At 36.8% G+C, this 21,164-nt stretch overlaps 1 pseudogene; it reads right to left on the reverse strand.

Annotated features, from left to right (window-relative positions):
* Positions 1–19,146: 19,146 nt before the first annotated feature.
* The window catches only part of LOC140532289 (splicing factor, proline- and glutamine-rich-like), a 2,519-nt pseudogene continuing 501 nt past the window's right edge, over positions 19,147–21,164 (reverse strand).

The raw sequence follows: 21,164 nt of genomic DNA on the forward strand, positions 1-21,164 counted from the left end.
CTCCATGAAGCCACCAGATAGCATAGTGGATGGTGTGCCAGGCCTAAAGAATGAAGTTTAAATCTGGCATCTGATACTTGCTAACTGTGTAACCCTGGGCAAGTCACTTAACCTCTTTTTATCTCACTTTTCTCATCTGTGTAATAGGGATGATAATAGTATTTTTTCTCAGGGTTGTTAGAATGATAAAATAATAAGAATTGTAAAGTGCTCACAGTAACTGGCACATAGTAAGCACTATATAAATGTTACCTAGTAGTATTACTTGTAGTCATAATAGTAGTAATAGTAGTAGTAGTTCTGATGGCTCGCAAGATCCCTTCTAATTCAAAATATCGTATTCTATCTGATCTTGTCATCTCCTTTTGTGATTTCATGGGATTGGACTTATTACCCAAATGAAATTGGTCCTCAGCAACCTTCTTAGCTCTATTTTTCTTTGATTAATTTATCGATTTATTTTAAAAAATTCTTTACTTTTTGCAAGATAATATCCTAGGTTGCTCTTCCTTCTGGTGTACAGGGCCCTCAAGCTAATGCATCCTCTGGATAGTCCTTCTGTCTCTATTTAGAGTTTTACTTTGTCTCCCTAGCACTCCAAATTTTTTTGTCCAGTCCTATAATCAACACTTAGCATTATTATATCCATTTCATCACTGGATAGACTGGTTAGCTTTTTTAATAATTCAAATTTATGTGCTACTGACTTAAGTTATCATTGCTCATAGGACTTGGGCTAGGAGTCCTAGTCTACCTGGCATTTGGAAAGAACCTAAGATAACATATAATCCTTTACAATATCCTTATTGAACAAAAGAGGAAAACGAGACTCCAAGACTTCAGGTCATTCATCTAAGATCACACAGATAGTAAACTGAGTATTCAGGTTCTTGGATTCCAAACCTAGTCTTCTTTTCATGAAACCAGCTGCTTCCCTGACAACTCTAACTTTTTGACCTATAGCTTTCCATGCCCTTGCACAATGAAAAAAGAATATTTTCAATTCCAACAGGGTTATGTTGGGAGATAATCATGAATATACTATACACTCATTCATAGAATTTTGGCATTAGAAGGGATTTTAGAAATTAGTGTCCAGTAGACTGCTTTTAACGCTGAGGGAACTGAGGCTCAGATGGGTAAAATGAAATCCCCAAAGTAGGGCAAGGTCAATAATAAAGCTCAGATTTCAATTAAAAAAATATAGCTTAGGTACTTACTTCATGTGAAATACTAGTATTCTAAGCTCTGAGAGGCATGTAAAGATTTACAATGGCTATTTCTCTCTTCAAGGTATGTACAATCAGTATTTTTGGTATTAAAAAATTGATACCACTTCAAATAAACACATAAGCAACTTTTTTCATTTCAAAGACTGGTCATAGTTTATTTACTGGTTCCTAATTGTGTAAAATATAAGAATGAGTCTGCTGTTTCTTCCTAGGTAACCCATCTAGCTAGAGAAGGAAGGGGTGTACCTAATAAGGTTATCCTTACAATTTGGTTCTGAGAGAGATTACAGGAGAGGCAATTTCTGTTCCTTATCAAGAGCATTGATATAAGTACCAAGTTATCATGTGATGTTCATCTAAACAATTACAAGTGTATATTTCCAGTATTTATCTTCTCTAATCCATTCTCCACACAGCAGCCAAACTGATACTCCTAAAAGAGAGATCTGACAATGGCTTTCCCCTACTCAACCATCTTTAATGGCTTCCAACAGACATTACGATAAAATGCAAATATTACCATGTCTGCCAAAAACAATATCAATCTGGCATTAAAGAATTTTTCAGTCTGCTTCCCACATCTTTCTGGTAACATGCTCTCTTTTGAGGCTAAAGCAGACCATAATAAATGCTTGTCTAATAACGAATTCTCAAATACATGGCATTTTCCACCTCCATACCATTGCATAGTAGTAGAATTCAAGGTCCTTGTGGGCTAGGATTGCTTTTTTTTTTTTTGTCTTTGTATCCCTAGCTCTTAACATGAGCCTGGGTATGTAGTCACTATTTGAAAGAATGTTTATGGTTATTGTTGCAGAATGACAATTACAATTTGATTGGTCATTACCTAATTCTCTGGGTCACTAAAATGAGGAAGCATAATCTTTGTTCTTTAACAGAGCAGATTGGATATATTTATGTCATTTCCTTTCCCCCTCCCCTTTTAGCATCATTTCGGCATGGATGTTAACCATGAACACACCATCTGGTACAACCTGCACATGGGGATAGAGCTAAAGGCAAGACAACCATTGTTCTATGTGATGGTCCTTCATTAGCCATGTGCATCTTCCCCATCTTTTCACCTGTAATTTCTCTACAACCCTTCAGACTTTCTATAAAGTGCATCGGTTCTAGAGGACTAGCTATAGATCATCCCCAGAGTGACCTAGGCAGACTTCTCTACCTCTCTTGAGGGTGATCCAGTGACAATGAATTATGAATACTATATTTGCCCAGCATTAACATTTCCAATGTGTGTGACAACTGATGCAAGCAATTGTACAGGCAGCTGCCAAATGTGCATTAACATAACTGGAAAAGCTTCTTTTAGGATGTGAATCAGACATCTATGCTAGCAAAGCCCCTTCCTTAGGCTGTATATAGACTTAAAATTAAGTTCTCATGCATATCTTTCATGTGAAAATGATGCACCATCTTGGCACAATTTACTTGGTTCCATCACATTAGAAATTATTTTTCATCTTTATTAAAGCAAATGGATTTAAAAAAAAAAAAACAAAACAATCCCTTCCTTACTTTCCATTAAGAGCCATAGATGGCCTTCCTGCTGAGTGTCTGAGTTCAACTCATGTCAAGGAAATGTCTCAATTTTGTGTTTTCTGCTAGTCTCACTGGGTTCCATTCAGGCTTCATGATGCTCTTCTCCCCCCAGTGGAAACAGTTATATCACAGAGTGAAACATTCCACATTCTCAGATTAATGGTATGGTCATAAATCTCTTTTAAGATACCAGCATTCACAAAGTCCCTGGCTGAACCTTTCACAAGGGAGTAAAGGATATCTATATATTTATTAATTCCCTGGACCTTAATAATGTAGCATATGACTTAAATCTCCTACAGTCAAATCTTAAGGCTAAGTGACTTAGTGAAGGTCACAGAAGGAGAAGTACACAATAATCAAACCTAGTCCTTTGGCTCTAGAACTGTATCTTTTCTTTGTAATTACAATTCTTCAGAATCCAACCACTTTTTAGTATTACTGTAATTTGCATAATAGATAGACAGCCAGTCATGCCTCTAGAAATACCAGTGTTCGATTTTCTTCTCTGGCATATATGGGTTATTTGACCCTGGACAAGTCATTTTACTTACAGGGCAGCTATGTGGTGCAGCAGATATAGTGTCTGGCCTGAATTTAGGAAGACTCATGTTCTTGAGTTCAGATCTGGCCTCAGATACTTCTTAGCTGTATGACCTGGGCAAATTACTTAACCTTGTTTGCCTCAGTTTCCTCATCTGAAAAAATGCACTGGAGAAGGAAAAGGCAAACCAGTCTAGCATCTTTGCCAAGAAAATCCCAAATGAAGTCACAGAGAGCCGACTGAATGACAAGTCATTTAATCTTTCGATGCTCTATGCAATTCTGTAAGACTATAAGTTGCAGAGAATTTATTGACCAACATTTGTACAAGGAATTTTTTAATCTACAAATTCCTTATAGAAATAAAGTCATTCATCCAGTCCCATTCCTTCTCATTTAGAAGCAGCAAGGTAGTATAGTGGATACAGTACTGGACCTGGAGTTAGAAAGATCCAAATTCAAATCCTTCTCATTTACTAGCTGTGTCACTCTGGACTAGTCATTTAACATCTTCATGCCTCTGTTACCCCATTTGCAAAATAGGGATAATAAATATATTTGATTATAGGGTTGTTGTGAGGACAAAATAAGATATTTGTAGAGGTCTTTGCAAACCTTTAAGTGCTGTATAACTGCTACCTATTATATGATGTTCCTTGCAGGACAAAATCTATGATTCCAAGAACAAAAATGATCCTCTAATATTGTAGCTTCAAACATTAGTAAAAAATTTTCTATGCTAGATTAACATACTATGCTTTGTTAGAACATTTAACATTATGACATGGTTTAATATTTGATGGTGTCAAATCTTGTAATTAATCAAGATCAATTAATAGTGTTCATAAATGTAAGCAATAACAAGAACCATTAAGTGCCTCGTGTGTGTCAGGCAAAAGGCTAAGTGCTAGGGAATATGATCAAAGTCTCTAATTTTCCCTTTATTATATTTTATTATACCAGTTTCATAGATATCTGATAAACTGTTTCACATTTGTCTGAAATTTGACTTATGGAAGGATGGAATTAAACTAAGACTTTTGGACATTACTTAGATAAAAAGACAAAGAATTTGAGCTTCTCTCAGTGATTTAGCTGTTTATGGAAGATTTCTCCTGAGGCCAACTTTTTAGATATATAAATCTCCTCTCCTATTCAGCCTATTTTGAGCCTTCTAAAGGTAGTTTAACGTATAAACTGACTTAGTTTGCCTATAGAGTATACTTAAGTAGGTTTGTTAAACTTTTGTGATATTGATGATTTAGGCAATAGAGGGTGACATCAAAAGCAAATGAGAAGAGCAAGGAATAGTGTATTTGTGAGATCTATGGGGAGGGGAAGAATTCATGACCAAGCAAGAGATAGAGAACTGCAAAATATAAAGGAGATATTTCTGATTATACTAAATTAGAAAAAAAACAACAACTTTGTACTAACAAAACCCAATGTATCCAAAAATTAGAAAGAAAGCTGGGAAACAATCTTTCTTTCTAATTTTGAATACATTGGTAGAGGCCTCATTTCTCAAAAATATAAAGAAATGAGTCAAATTACAAGAATACAAGGCATTACCCAATTGATAAATAGTCAAAAGATATGACCAGGCAGTTTTCATATAATAAAATCAAAGCTATCCATAAAGTATATGAAGAAGTGCTCTAAATAACTTTTGATTAGAGAGATGCAGATTAAAACAACTCTGAGATACCACCTTTTACTTACCCGACTGGCTAATATGACAGAAAAGGAAAATGATGAATGCTAGAGAAGATAAGGGAAAACTGGGACATAATGCATTGTTGGTGGAGTTGTAAATTGATCTAACCATTCTGGGGAGCAATTTGGAACTATGTCCAAAAGTGAACCAATACCACTACTAGGACTATGTCACAAAGAGTAAAAAGGACATACATGTGCAAAAATATTTATAGAAACCCTATTCCTAGTGGCAAAATATTGGAAATTGAGGGGATATCCATCAGTTGGGAGGAATGGCTGACCAAGCTGTGGTATATGAATATAATGGAAGGCTATTGTGCAATAAGAAATGATGTAGAGGTAGATTTCAGAAAAACCTTGAAAGACTTGTATGAAGATAAGCAAGGTGAAATGAGCAGAACCAGGTAAACACTGTACACAGTATCAGCAACATTTTGTGATGATCAACTGTGAATGACTCACCTCTTCTCAGTAGAACAATGATCCAAGGTAAGTGGAAAGGACTCAGGAAGGAAAATGCTATCCATATCCTGGAATCTGAATACAGGTCAAAACATATTTTTTTTTCTTACTTTATTCTTTCTCATGTTTTCCCCCCTCTCCTTTTGATCTGTTTCTTCTTTCACAACTGTGACTAATATAGACTTATTTTTACATGACAGCACATATATAATCTATATCAAATTGGTTACCATTTTAGGAAGAGGGGAGGGAAGGCAGGAAGAAAAATTTGGAACACAAAATCTTGTAAAAATGAACGCTAAAAATTTTCTTGACACTTAAGTGGGGAAAAAAATAAAATACTATTAAAAAACCTTTTTTTTGACATTGAAGGAAGCATAGGATTATGAATTTGTCTTCTTTAAATTTTAGAGCCTAAAAGAATATACAAGACTGCAATATGTAAAATAATTTATTTCTATATCTCTCTGGCATAATTTTTTTTTTCTAAAGAGTCTTGTTAGAATCTTAGTCTTTGTGCCAAGTTATTTTTTTCCTCCTAGACCTGTTATTAAGAATAATAAAACTTTAGCGTTTATCCCTATAATTTTTACATCATGGTAGATTTACTTTGGCAGCAGAAACCTATCACAGAAACTTAAAGAGGAGATATTTCTCTCATAACAGAATATAAAAACTAAAAGCTGCCCCTCCCTTCATGGATCTCAGAACCTAATGGGGAGTGGAGAAGAAGAGACAACATGCAAACAGTAACATATCATCAAGATGCATGCAAGATTGTTTGGGTGAACCACAGAGCGAAGATGCTAGGATTATAGGGGACAGGGAAAGACTGCTTATAGAATGTGGAATTGACTGAGACTTGAAGAAAGATAGGAAAGCTGTGAGACAGAGATGAAGAGGGAGAGAATCCCAGGCACAGGGTGAAAATGTTAAGAATCAGAAGATAGAATGTCAAATGAGGATGCAGAGCGAAGAATGATAGGCTTATGCAATATTTGAGCTAAAAGACATCTTAGAATTTTTTTTTAATTTTACAAATGAGATAAATGAGTCATTGACAGATAAAGTGATTTGAACAAGGCTTGTATTCAAAGCTCAATGCAAAAGCAATGTGATATATGAGAACTCTCAGACCTCTACACTTAATAAATGCCAGAGTTATTTTATAAACTCTATGCATTTATTTATTTAACATTTTAAGTGCAGTAAAGCATTTTGTTTTAAAAAAAAAAAACATTTTTGTATTTATTTAGCATTTAATTTCCCCTAGTTACATGTAAAAACAACTAACATTTGATTTTAAAACTTTGAGTTCCAAATTCTCTCCGTTCCTCCCTCCCCACCTACCTTCATTGAGAAGGCAAGCAATTTGATATAGGTTATACATGTGTAGTCATGCAAAACACATCCATAATAGTCCTATTGTGAAAGACTAACTATATTTCCCTCCATCTTATCCCATACCCCATTTATTCTATTCTTTCCTTTTACTTTGTCCCTCCTTAAAAGTATTTGCTTCTGATTACTCCTTCTACTATTCTGCTCTCCCTTCTGGCACCTAAACTTCTCCCTCTCCCTCTCCCTTATCCCCTGACTCTCTACTTTCCTATAGGATAAGACAAGTTTCCACACCCAGTTGAGTGTGTATGTTATTCCTTACTTATCCTTAAATCAGTTCTGATGAGAGTTTCACTCATTCCCTCTCACTTAGCTCCCCTTTCCCCTACACTATAAAAGTTTTTCTCTTGCCTGTTTTATGTGAGATAATTTACCCCATTCTACCTCTCCCTTTATCTTCTCCCAGTACATTTCTCTCACACCACTTAATTTTATTTTTTTAGATTTCATCCTTCATATTCAACTTACCCTGTGCCCTCTGTCCATGTATGTATGTATTTATGTATATATGTATGTATATAGGTAAATAGATATATTTATCAATTGATCTCTATCTCCATCTATACATATGTATATACAATTCATATGCATATATACATATATATATATATATACATATATACATACATACATATATATTCTCTCCAGTTACCCTAATATTGAGAAAGGTCTCATGAGCTACAAATATCTCCTTTCCATGTAGGAATGTAAAAGTTCAACTTAATAACTCCCTTATGTTTTTTTTCCTGTTTACCTTTTCATGTTTCTCTTGAGCATTGTATCTGAAACTCAAATTTTCTATTTAACTCAAATTTTTTTCTCAAAAATGAATTAAATTCTTCTACAGCATTGAATATCAATTTTTCCTCCTCATAGAGTACACTGCTTGGCTCTGTAGATGATTCTTGATTTTAATCCTAGCTCCTTTGACCTCTGAAATATCATATCCCAAGCCCTCTGATCCTTTATTGTAGAAGTTGCTAAATCTTATATTGTTCTGATGTGTTTGCACAATACTTGAATTGCTTCTTTCTGGATGCTTGCAGTATTTTCTCATTGACCTGGGAACTCTGGAATTTGGCTATAGTATTCCTAAGAGTTTACTTTTGGGATCCATTTCATGAGGTGATTGGTAGATTCTTTCAATTTCTATTTTATCTTCTGGTTCTAGAATATCAAGGTAGATTTCCTTAGCAAACTGTTGACTTGTTTTTCATGACTTTGTTTGCTCCTTCTGAGTGTGTGTTTTGATCTTCCTTTTCACCAAAGTTTTTATAGTCTTGAGTTTTTTATTCCATTGTTTTCTCATTTCCCCAGCCTATTACTTTTAACTCTTTGTTAAGTTAGGGCTTTGCTTCCAGGGTAGAGGGCATACTGTCACAAGCTTCAGGGGTTTTGTGCAGCTGTTTTCAGAGATACTTCTAGGGATCTGCATGTTTTCAGTTCTCCCAAGGTGGTATGATCAAAGGAGAGGTGTTTTTTCCTTTCCTAGCCGGTGCTCTGGTCTGTGAGTGACCACAAGCACTCTTTTGTTGCCCTGGAAATATGAGTAGGGGTTCCCTCTCTACTATGGCCACAAGCTCTGCCTATGCCAGTGTTCCTCTTCACCCCAGGACTGCCTCTCAAGAGTAGCAACTAGATCTAAGTATGGGCAAAGCAACAGATTCTGCTTCAGTGTCAGCAAAGAGACCCCTGCAATCTCCTTCTGACCAGTTGTTTGATTCCCTTACCAGGCTGTGAACTCCAGAAGCAGCTGCTGCTCCTGTTGCCACTGCTGCCACTTCTGATTCAGTCACTCCCAAGGCCTGCTCCTGGTTTGGTGAGACTGGGACTGTACTGTGCTCCTCTCTCATTCAGGTCCAACAGACCTTTCCTACTGAATTCTTAGTTGTCTTTGGTGTATGTGGGTTGTGAAGTCTGAAAACTGCCACAGCTGCCAGTGATTCAGTGCCCTGAGGCTGAGTCCAGGTTTGCTGGGGCCACGTCTGTGCTGGCACATCTTGTGCTCCTCTCTCAGTCTGATGGAACAGACCTTTCCTGTCGACCTTTCAGGTTGTCTCGGTCTGTAAATTTGTTTCACTCTATCTTTTTATGGGTTCTGCTGTTCTAAAATTTGTGTAGTTACTTTTATATGTATTTGGAGGCAGTTGAGGGAGAGCTCAGGTAAGTCTTTGCCTTTACTCTGCCAACTTGGTTCTGCTACCCCTAAGCACTTATTAACTTATTTATTATTTATTATATATCATATATAAGTGTGTTATCATTATACTTACTTATTCATTCATTTATGCACTTATTTGTTTCTTTGCTCTCATCTATTTATCTATTGATTCACTCAATCATCCATTTAGTTATTCACTTATCTTATTATTTGTTTATCCATTCACCTTTTTATTTATTCACTGATTAATTGATTTATTAATTCATTTTCCCATTGCTTCCCCAGTAGAATACTAGGTTCTGATGGAAAAGACTATTTTTAATTTTTTTCTTTGTATTCTTAGTGCCTTCTACCTAATAGGTATATAATAAACTCCTTGTTGATTGAACTGAATCATATTGAATTAGTGGAAGATTGAGGTCTAAACCCAGGCTTTTTGACCAACAATTCCAGTTCACTTTTCCATTATACCACACTGGAAATTATTCAGAATCTGCTCTGATTCAAATATATTTACTACAAGTTACGGTAAAATGATTGACCTCTGATACAAACACTTTTATTGTGATTTGGTTCCTTCTCCTTAGAATCAGGATGAAATACACACATACACATACATGCTCACATACACACACATACAGACACATACACAGATACACACATACAAACACATATATGCACACATGTACACACACATACACAGTTAGTTAAATTGTCATTGGGCTTTGGTAAAATCTTGTTTTTACTGTATTTGTATGTCAATATTTTGGTAGTTGATTGGTTCTTGTCCTTCATTCTTGCAGAAAAATAAAATGACATCAATATGCTAGCAAGTTAGAGTATGTCCAACTGTGGCTGATCAAACCAGTATAAACTTGGAATGCTCTATTACAGATCAGGCACAGATAGTTCATATGCACATTTGTGGTGGATTCTCTAAATCTGCACATTTCATGTTTCTTTTCAGCTGCTTCAATTATACTTTGCTCATAGAGCACAGAACCTTCTTTGATGAATGCACAGCATACTGAAACAGTCCCTTTGCCAGTGCCTCCCATGTCACCTAATCATTTCCAAAGTTCTTAAGAAAGTCCTTTGAGTATCCTTGTATCACTGTTTCTGACCACTATGTGAGCACTTACCCTGTGTGAGTTCTCCATAAAAGAGTCTTTTTGTTAAACATGTTTGGCATTGAAATGATATGGCCAACCCATTAGAGTGACACTCTCTGCAGTAGACTTTGAATACTTGACAGCTTAGTTCAAGAAAAGATCTTAGTGTCTGGTAACTTATCCTGCCAGGTTATCTTCAGAATCCTCCTAAGATAATTCAATGAGAGCACAACAGATCTATAAACATTCATTTTAGTAGTCAGTCTAATATGTCTTCTCTCTAACACTTTCATTTGGAGCCTCCCAAATACTAAGCTGGCTCTGACAATGCATGGATCAACCTCAAGATCAATATGTACATTTCTGGAAAGTACACTGCCAAGGTAAGTGAACTTTTCTACAGGATTCAAAACTTCTCCATTTGCTGTAACCAGTGGTTCCACATATGGATGATATGATGGTGGCTGATGGAACACCTGTACTTTCTTGGTGTTAATTGTTAGGCCAAAATTAGCAAAAGCAGGAGAGAACCCATCCATATTTTGTTGCATCTCAGTTTCAGAGACTGCCTTCAGTGCACAATCATCTGCAAACAGAAAATCATGCACCAAAACTCCCTCCACTTTGGTCTTGGTTTGTAGCTTTTTTATAGTTTAAGTTTTTTTCCCCATTGTTTTCTCATTTTCCCAACCTATTACTTTTACTTTTTAAGTTGAAGAATTTGCCATCAATGTAGTAGGTAACCATGATACCATGTTCTTCCCCATTGAAGGCATTTGACCACATGGCTGAAAGCATCATGCTAAAAAGCATGGGAGCAAGCACACAGCCCTGTTTCACTCCATTAGTGACTGGGAAAGCACAAGAGCAACATTCATTATCCGGAACCTGGGCAAGCATGTCATTGTGAAATTGATATACAATGCTCATGAACTTCTCTAGACAACCAAATTTTGACATAATTTTCCATAAGCCCTCATGACTGACAGTATCAAAGGCCTTAGTCAGATTTATAAACACTGTGTATGGACCTCTGTTCTGTTCCTGGTATTTCTCCTGGAGTTGTTGGGCAGCAAACACCATATCAACTGTTCTTGACCCTTTCTGAAGCTACATTAACTTTCAGGTAGATGACTATCTTCCAGGTGAAGTATCAGCTTATTAAGGAGGACTCTGGCAAGAATCTTGCAGCAAAGACTAAGAGAAAGAACCTCTGTGATTATCACAGGATAATCTATTTCCTTTATATTTATAGAGACTGACAATGGAGGCATCCTGGAACTCCTGGGGGATAATCTCCTCTTATCAAATAACCTAGAAAATTTCAGTCAGTTTTTGTATGAACAATGGACCCCTCACCTTGTAAATTTCATCTGAAATAGAATCAGTACCAGGGGATTTCCCACATGAAAGGAGCCTAATGGCATTCAAAACCTCCTCTTTAGCTGGAACGTCAGCTAGGGAGGGACGAACTTCAACTTGAGGTAAATAGTCAATGGCTTTGTATTTGTGTGTGAGTATCTCAGTACTAGACAAATGCAAATAAAATGATGGAACAGGGAACATTTGATCTTTACTGAAGTAAGCTGTTGGTGAAATGAGCATGACTAGAAGCTACGATGCAGTGAAAATAAATGTATGATCAACTTATACACATCATATAAGCCAAAAAGGAGAGTGAATTGTTCAGTAGAGCAAGCACTGAAATAAAGAAAAATGTCACTGAGTAATGAAGATTGTTTTTTTCTTTCCTTACAAGAAAATCTACTCCTACTCCTACTATTACTCCTCCTTCTCCTACTACCACTACTACAAAAGCAGCAAGAAAAATAATAATATAAAGATAATAAAATAACAATATAAAAAAGACAGAAATTGGTATAGACTAGATCATTTAAAGTTATCAAAGTCAAAACACAAATTAAAGGCCGCTAAGAAGTCCTTATGGAGGGAAAGCAAATAGATAAACAAAAATAACAAACAAATATGTTCCTTTCACCACCCAAGATGAGATAGAGAATTTTCATACAGATGTAGTAAATATACTGAACTATTCTTAAACCAATAGACTGAAGGACAGAAAAATAGCCAAAACATAAGGAGTTTAGTACTTATTGTTTTATCTTGGTTAATATGTAAGTTACATATAGATTTCTAAGACTTTTTTATTAAAATGATTTGGGACTTCAATACTCATCAGTACTCCTAATGGGAGTGGTAGGTATTTTCTCCCCTCTCAGTGGTGTAGGTGGCAACTCATTCATATCTTCTAATCTTGTTTGTTTCTTCATTGTAGGATTATCCCTTTGTCATAAAAAGAAAAAAAAATTCCTCCTCACAGCATCTATTCAAATGAGTAAGGGTAGCTAGGTGGTGCAGTGGATAGAGCACCAGTGTAGGAGTCTGGAGGACCTGAGTTCAAATCTCACCTTAGTCACTTCATACTCACTAGCTGTGTGACTTTGGGCAAGTCGCTTAACCCTAATTGCTACATCCTGGATCGTCTCCTGATGAATATCTGATCACTGGATGCAGATGGCTTTGGAGGAGAAGTGAGGCTGGTGATCTGCACAGCCCTCCCTCACTCAAGACTAATGACTATAGGTCTATCCTCTATATATTTTCACATTTTGTGAAAATGTATCTGACTGCGAATCTGTAATCAATTCAATTCAATTCAACAAACACTCAGCGCCTAGTGTAGTCCAGATCTATAGCCTAATAAAACAGGTTCTACCTTCAAGCAGAGGCAATTAGGAGTTACAGTGTAGTGTTCTGGACCTAGGGTCCAGAAGATATGAGTTTAAATCCAGTCTTATTCACTTATTAGCTGTGTGACTCTAACCAAGACAGTTAAACTATCTTCATCAATTTCCTCAACTTCAAAATGAGAATAATGCCACCTATCTCCCAAGGTTTCATCCTTTTGTTTTGCTCTGTGTAGATTACAAGTCTATCATTTTTAGGTGGATATAGATTTCATTCATAGTTTTGATAGGTCAACTTCCATGACAGTGGCAAACTCCTTGAGTGAGTTTATGCCTCCATGTTTAATGCTTCTATTTATATTGATAATCAGATGTTTCCATTTGGGCCTTAATAAGACTGTTTAATTTTCTGTAAATTTTCATGACTCATTTGGTTTCCTTTATTCTGATTTCCACAGGCACCTCACCATGATGCATTCATTGCTTCTTGTTCTCCTCAGTTTCTTTTTATCTGTGTGATGTTCACATAGGATTTCCCCTTATTTTAGGCACTCTAGCCTTTTGCTTATGTTTTGTTTGTCTAGTCTTCTTGGCAGAGCAGGAAGTTGGGTTAGCAAAGACAGGCAGCCATCTAGACTATAACATGTCAAGGAAGATATGTGGAGGAACTCTTTAAACTTAATTCTTTACAAATATGCATATTTTAAAATTTATTAGTATCTTATGTGTTTTCATATTTTTATTTTCTAAATAATATCAATCTCCTGAAAAGACAGAGAAAAAAATGCAGGATTGTTAACTACCCACCAGGTAAATCTATATGCATCTGCAGACCTAGTGAACTCTATGCTCCCTAATTCCTGCAAATTAGGAAAAAGAGACAGGAAATCGACCCAAGATTACATTATTAAAAGGATATTGTCATCCACTCAACCCCTAGGAGGAGATTCCCTCAACCAATGCTGGTCAGTACCTGCTCCAAAACACATATTCTTAGAGAGTTACCGAGAGCACTGAGAAGTGAAATAACTTACTCAGGTCATACAGAAAGTATAGGTCAGAAGAAACACTCAAACCCACAGTTTTCTCATTCTGTGATAGATTGTGTCTGTTAGAAACTGTTACTGCAAAAACAGTAGGGAAGCGAAATCCACATGATTTGATTTCCAGAATGTTCTGTTCTCCATATGCGTATATTTTGTCATAATTTTGGTCACAGATGTTCTAGTAAAGGAAAAAAAAATCCCCTGTATTTAGTTTCATTCATACAGAAGGAATAAATTTCAAGAGTAGGGGTATGTAATTGTCAAACCTTGCCTACTCCATCTTTCCCTAACTTTCCCATGCCTTTCCCTAACTCTTTCTCTTCTCTCATCTCTGTCTTTGTGTTTATCTTTCCTCTTTCTCTGTCTCTCTGTGTCTCTATCTCTCTCTGTCTTTTCCTGACTCCACCTCTCACATGTCTGTCTGCCTGACTTCTCACTCTGTTTCTCTACCCCCACCTTCTCAGAATGCCAATTTTTTTTTTTTCAGACTGTTAAGGAGGAAGTGTTCCATGCCAGCTCAAATGAAAGATCACGCTTTTCTCCCTTACAAATGTAAGAGAGCCACTGGGTAAACTTTGCCTGGTGTAGCTGAGCTTACTTAAATCTTTAACTTTAAACTGTCCACACTCATGGCAAGTGACATATACGCTGTAGGGCTTTTATAATCATTACTGTCATAAAGATGTAGATGAGCCTGCCATTTCTGGTACTTATTAAGGTGGAAGGCAAGTACCCTGAAACCATGCCCTTTCAGGTTTTGTACTTTGTCATTCTGTTAGGGAAAATACACTTAGAGGTTGTTGCAAAGGCAGGGCCCAACCCCTGCAGGTCTTTCAAAAAAGGATACTTGAAAACCAGATGCAAAGCAGCAGTAGATTTCATGTTCTGTACAATTCACACAGTGACTCTTTGAATCATGGCAGCCAGTCAAAATCTTTGCCTAAGGAAGCTGGAATAGCACCTCTGGCCTTTCACCCAGTACTTTACAAGACCACAACCTTAGCATGAAAACTGCATTTTTTTTTGGAAGTGATAAAAATGGTTCACACTGCAATAAATCCTACAATTTCATTGAACTTTATTATTAACATTCCATCTGGCTATTAGTAAAACAGGTAGAGGCAAGAGAAGGGGATACAGGGAGAAGAAGAGGAAGATTTTGTTGGCTACAGATATGGAAACATAACTCATTGGCTGAAATAGGCCTTTCAGACATTCTTATAGTTTCACAGTAGTGGTACAAATTGTCCTTTTTTTGGCAATGTCCATTTTTTTGGAGATGAAATGGGGAAGGAGAAATAACCTCTATGTAAAACATGATACAGCAGAGTCTTTCTTCCTGAAGTGACATACAGCTGAGTAAGAGTGTTCTGCTCTTTGCTGAACAGACTCCAATGTATCAGAACAATACTCTTTTCAAGGATTCTAGAGAAAACTGGCAATGATCCAGCTAATAGACACCATCCAAAGATCCTTGATAAACACACACAAGCCTCTCAAAATGGTACAGAACAAAGTGACTTGTAGCATGAATGGGATTTTTTAAGACCTCATGGAAAGGCTTCTTTGCTCTCCTGTAACCTCCTAAAACATGAAAAAATCATTGTTGTCCTTGCCTGTTTGAAATAGAGCTATCAGAGAACTCTTGTTTCTCATTAACTCACATAAAGGAAGCAAGTGTTTATTTCTTCCTTATTTATTTCCCATTAAATTATTTTCCAAAAATTGTTTACAAATGTATATTTGGAAGAAATATGTTTCCAAAAATACCCACCACAGCAAAGCCTCTTCAAAAGAAACATTAAAACATTCTGGACTTTGTTGACTCCGGAAGAGAAAATGAGGCTGATGATTTGTGCACAACTCTGCCTCAGTGAAATCTGATTCACATGTAAGTCAAGGCATCACCTGTGATGCCAGCAATATATTCTGAAGTCATATACAGATGAATGTGTAAGCAATGACGTGCACCCTATGAGATTTAATTCACTAAGTCAGAAATCCTGGTTCTTCTGGTTTTAGTTAATCAGTTACCTGCTAGCTACTTGGTACCATGGATAGAATGCTGGAGCTGGAGTCAGGAAGACTCCTCTTACTGATTTAAAATCCAAACTCAGACACTAGCTGTGTGACTCTGGTCAAGTCATTTAACCCTGTTTGTCTTAGTTTCCTCATCTGTAAAATGAATTAGAGAAGAAAACGGCAAAATACTTCAGTATATTTGCCAAGAAATCTCCAAAAGGGACCATGAAGAGTTGGACTTAACTGAAAACGACTGCACAGTAACAGTTAGTTAACAAGAACTTTGGAAGTGTTTACTATGGGCTCAGCACTGTGCTAAGCACTGAGACTATAAAGACAAAATTAGCTCTTTATAAAGACAAAAACTAGCTCTCAAGAAACTCACATACTAATGGGGCAGATAACATGGTAATAATTAGAAATGTATACTATATATATATACACATATATATGTGTATATATATACGTATCTATATATACATACACACACACACACACACACACACACACACACACACACACACACACACACATATATATATATATGTACGACCAGTAATCTCAGAGGGGAAGGCAAAAGGGGATAGGGGAACTGGGAAAGTCCTCCTGCAAGAAATAGAAATGACAACCTGTCTATGATGGACTGTTTATTTTTTCCATTTTTAATCTAGCCTCCATCACATACTACTCTAATGCTTTCTTGTGCTATGGAATTGACTCTTAATATAACAGAGTATATACTTTGGCAAGTTGTACTATTCTGGAAAGACTTTGGTTATTGCCCCAGGAACAGAGAACCAGTTTTCTAAAGACCAACATATCCAAGTATTGAAAGACACATCACCAGCAGGCTGGTCACCTGGTGTTGAGATTTTTGGCCACAAATACCAGTGAAACAAGAAAAAACAGTAGAGAGAGCTAAGAATTATACAGCTTTCAGACTATCAACCAACACATTTGGCCAGTGTTACTCAAAATGTAAGATTCTTGTCTATGCACTATGGCAAGTTTCATGTCTGTTAGGGTCCCTGACTCCCTTAAAAAAGAGAGGGTAATTTCCCCTTAATGGACACAAAGCTGTCCTGTGTACCTGATTGGCACCTGCCTCCCTTGAAATACCTTCCTGGTCACCAAAGGGTATAACAAGTGTCAGCTACAATGAATTGTGGTCCCTCTTGTTTTGGGGAAGTCTTAAAGACCACACTAGTCACCATAACCTGCCCTGCTGACTAGATCTATATCCTTATGGGGGAGGAGAGAAGTCTACAAAAGGAAATTGGAACTGTATTCTTGTTGCATATCCTTGTTCAGTTAGGACTAAATAAACCTCCTTCGCTTAATTACTTATTGACCTGCAAGGGTCTCATTTTCCCAAAATCAAACTTGAACCAACAGAACACTGTCTTCATGCCTATCCTGAATAATGACCAACAAGCTCACATTGAACTCTGTGAGCCACAGAGGATAAGGCTAGACTGTGTAGTCAGAACATCTGATTTCTAATCTTTCCTCAGACATGTACCAGCTATGCGACCCTGGACAAATCACATAACTTGTTTCAGGTTCAGTTTCTTCCTTTGTGAATAAATATAGCACCTCCCGCAAAGAGTTGTTGTGAGGATCAAGTGAGATAATATAGGGAAAGTGCTTTGTAAATGTTAAAGCACTAAATAATTTTGGTTTGTTATTATTCATATTGCTAGAGAAGGTGATTATCCACCAATATTTTTGCTAAAACTAAAAGGAAGCTGCAGCTAAATGGAAGGAAAGCTTGCTGACACTATTTGGAGCGAGAACAAAAGAAGACGGTCAAATGGCGGGGTTATTTTTTAACTCCAAAGTCAAGGTGAAACCATATTTCTTGGAATGTTTATTCACTATACATTGAAGTTTTTATGACAAATATTCACAAAATGGTTTCTGTGGCAACATCTGTAGATTACGAACTAACAGCAGTTGTTGAGGATGACAGTAGAAAAATTCAATGAAGAACTTGCTAAAATGAAGCAAATTTAATGAATGATCCTCTGATACTTAGTGAATTCAAAATAAATGTGGGAAACAGCAAGAACTGAGGACAACTGCCTATGAACACGTGGTTTGAGAATGAGGAACAAGAGACAAAAGGCAGAGATTACAAAGAAGCTTCATGCATTTAAATCAACACCTTCTATAAGAAAATAATAGATAGGTGCTATATATGGCAAACATCAAATAATGCCACAAAGAATAAAATAAATGCTGATTTAACACAAAGAAGAAGAGATTTGATATTGAGGCAGGTAGGTGTCCCGGTGAATAGAGCAGTGGACTTGAGGCCACAAAGTTCTGAGTTCAAATCCTGTCTCAGATACCAACTGAGTGATCCTGGGCAAATCACTTAACCTATTTCAACCTCAGTTTTCTTATCTGTAAAAAGGGGACCATGTTACAGAACTGTTGTGTGGATTTAGGAGATACCATGAGTAAAGCGGTTTGCAAATATTACTGAAATGACCTTACTATGTCAGAGTCAAGCTGCACTGTGACCAACTATGGGTGATGGAACCAATATGAGGTCAGAATGCTTAACTGCAGGTCAAACACAAATAGTCCAAGTGAACACTTGGGGTGGATTCTCTAAATTTGCTCATTCAATGTTTCTTTTGATCACAAAATAAGTTTGCAAGCATTAAACTTCTGGATAAATGCTAGTTATCATCACCATTGATACAGATTAATTTCTGAGTCAGGTAGTTTTATACAGTCAGATCATCAACTCAATAAAGATAAAATTAGAGTAATTTAAAAAAACAAGAATGATGAGAAAATGTGGCTTATAAATGAAACAAGTTCATCATGAATTATTTTTTATTATTTTTTAAAGGTTTTTTTTCTATTTATTTGAAGCAAAATGAAAAAAAAAAAAAAGAACACTCTGGGAATGCAATGGCACAAGGTACACTGCCATAACTTTACGGACTTTATACATCCAAAAAAGCTAGATTTTCTCCCTTTTTAAAGCGCAGCGTTACATAATTTAACTTGCCCAAACAGATCATTTACAAGTATTAGGTCCATAAATTTCTAACATCCATAAAAATGTAGCTTTCTTACTAAAATGCAAGAATTAAAAAGACTGGTATCTAAACAAGAAAGCACCACAAACAAACTGGAATCAAAACCTAGATATCACATCTAAAATCGGGACTTTTTGTTTGGACCTTCATATGCTTCTATCCATCTATCTTACCCTGCTGGAGTTTCAGGTCTCATTCCTCTAGGGCCCTGGGCACTCACAGACCCAGGGCCTCTCTGTCCAGAGCGGCTCAGTAAGCTTATCACTTTCCATCCTGCAACCACTCAGGGCTGTGGGTGGAACTCCAGGGACGGTCTCATAACCTATGCCACCACCACCACCTAAAGGTGGAAATTTCTGCCTTCCTGAGCCATAGGGATCACCCATGTTCATTGTTCCTGAACCCATTCTTATCTCTCTAGTGTGTGTGGATCCATGTGCTCCATGCAACTATAACTTTCTTCTCATTGGCTTCTCATTTGCTCTTCCATCTCATGTAGACGAATCATCATTTCTTCTATGTAGTTTTTCTTCTTGCCTTAACTGTACTTCTTTGCATTTTTGCATTTCTTGATTATCAACAAAGTTAAAATTAGAGTAATTAAAAAAGAAACAAGAATAATGAGAAAATGTGGTTTATAAATGAAACAAATTCATCATGAATTATTTTTTATTATTTTTTTAAAGCTGATTGTGAAGTTCCTTCATTACCTCAGCACTTCTTGATGCCTCATTAGATTCTGGCGTAAAAGGTGTGTCTGATGCTTATGAAATGCATCTTCCATTTCACTCTCCAGCTTATCGTTTGCATTTTTCATGTTTTTCTCAACCTGCTCCCTTTGTTGCTTTTCCATTTCATCTAAATATTTCCATCTCTGGGAATATTCAAACTCAAATGTGCCATGTTGAGCAAAAGGTGAAAGGTTCTCTCTCTCTTTTCCATACATTGGATTCTTCTGTGCAAGCTTTTCAGGAAGACCATCTTCACTACCTAGTTGCTCAAGTGATTCCACAATGGACTGGACAAGGAGTTGTTTTCAACAAAAAACACTCCTTCCCTGCATTGTTCAAATGTTTTTCTTGCAGCTGGCTTAGAAGCAAATTCAACAATGCCTTTTCCTATAGATCTTCCTCAGTCATCAACAGTTACCACAGCCTTTTCAATACATCCAAATTTGCTGAATTCTTCTTCCAATAATTCATTGAAAACATGTGTGGCAAAGTGAACACGAAGTTGTTGCCCTCTCTTGGGTGTATCAGCAAGTTCTACTTCTGCAATTTCCACCAGGGCTCTAGATTTCAGTTGGGTGAAACTGAATCTTTTCCCCTTGTTGATAAACGAGGTTCTCCATATTTATCAAATAAACTTTTAAAGTCTTTGTCTGTAATATCAGCTGGCAGATTTCCAACAAATGACCTACATCACTGTTGTTTCACTGATAACAAACAAGAGGCACAGGAGTTTTGGACTGCAGCCTCTAAGGGGTTTACTCTTGATCTGGTGAGACAGGAGGAACAGGAAGATTGCTTTGGAGGGGTTAATAATCAGCTTTATTCTATTTTAGCCTTCTCAGAGGGTTGTGGGAGAACCAGCTCCTACAGCATTCCCCAAACACCCTTCTCAAAAAGGCAGTTGAGAAAAGGACTTCAACTATCCCTGTGACTGGATGGCGTCAATCGAGTTAGGCACGACATTCCAGCCAATACACTCATTAAATCCCCTCAAGCCTCAGTGGGGGCTGGTGGAGGCACACACAGATTTCTCTATGGGTTCCCCACTCACAGACCAGTGGCCACTTGCTTTATAGGACAACAGACAAAGAAGGCGTTTTGCCAACAATAGCCTCTCAGGTTAACTTTAGAAATGTCAGCATATTGCTGAAGCACAGTAAATATTATGTCACCCCCCTTATCTCAGGTACAGCCTCAGTAGGAATATGTGTCCCTAAGATTCTGCGAATCACCATCTAGAATCCTTGAGACTATTCTAGGAGTTCTTATCAAACACCTGGAAACTAGACATCCCTATGGCCATAGATCCTGAGAACCTGAACCCTAAAAGGATAACAGAATGCTCCTTATTTACAGCTGTGTATACATTTTCTTTCCAGGTCTCCTCAGTACAGACCAATTTGCT

The sequence above is a fragment of the Notamacropus eugenii genome, chromosome 3 (genome assembly GCF_028372415.1).
Source record: "Notamacropus eugenii isolate mMacEug1 chromosome 3, mMacEug1.pri_v2, whole genome shotgun sequence".
Classification (NCBI taxonomy): Eukaryota; Metazoa; Chordata; class Mammalia; order Diprotodontia; family Macropodidae; genus Notamacropus; species Notamacropus eugenii.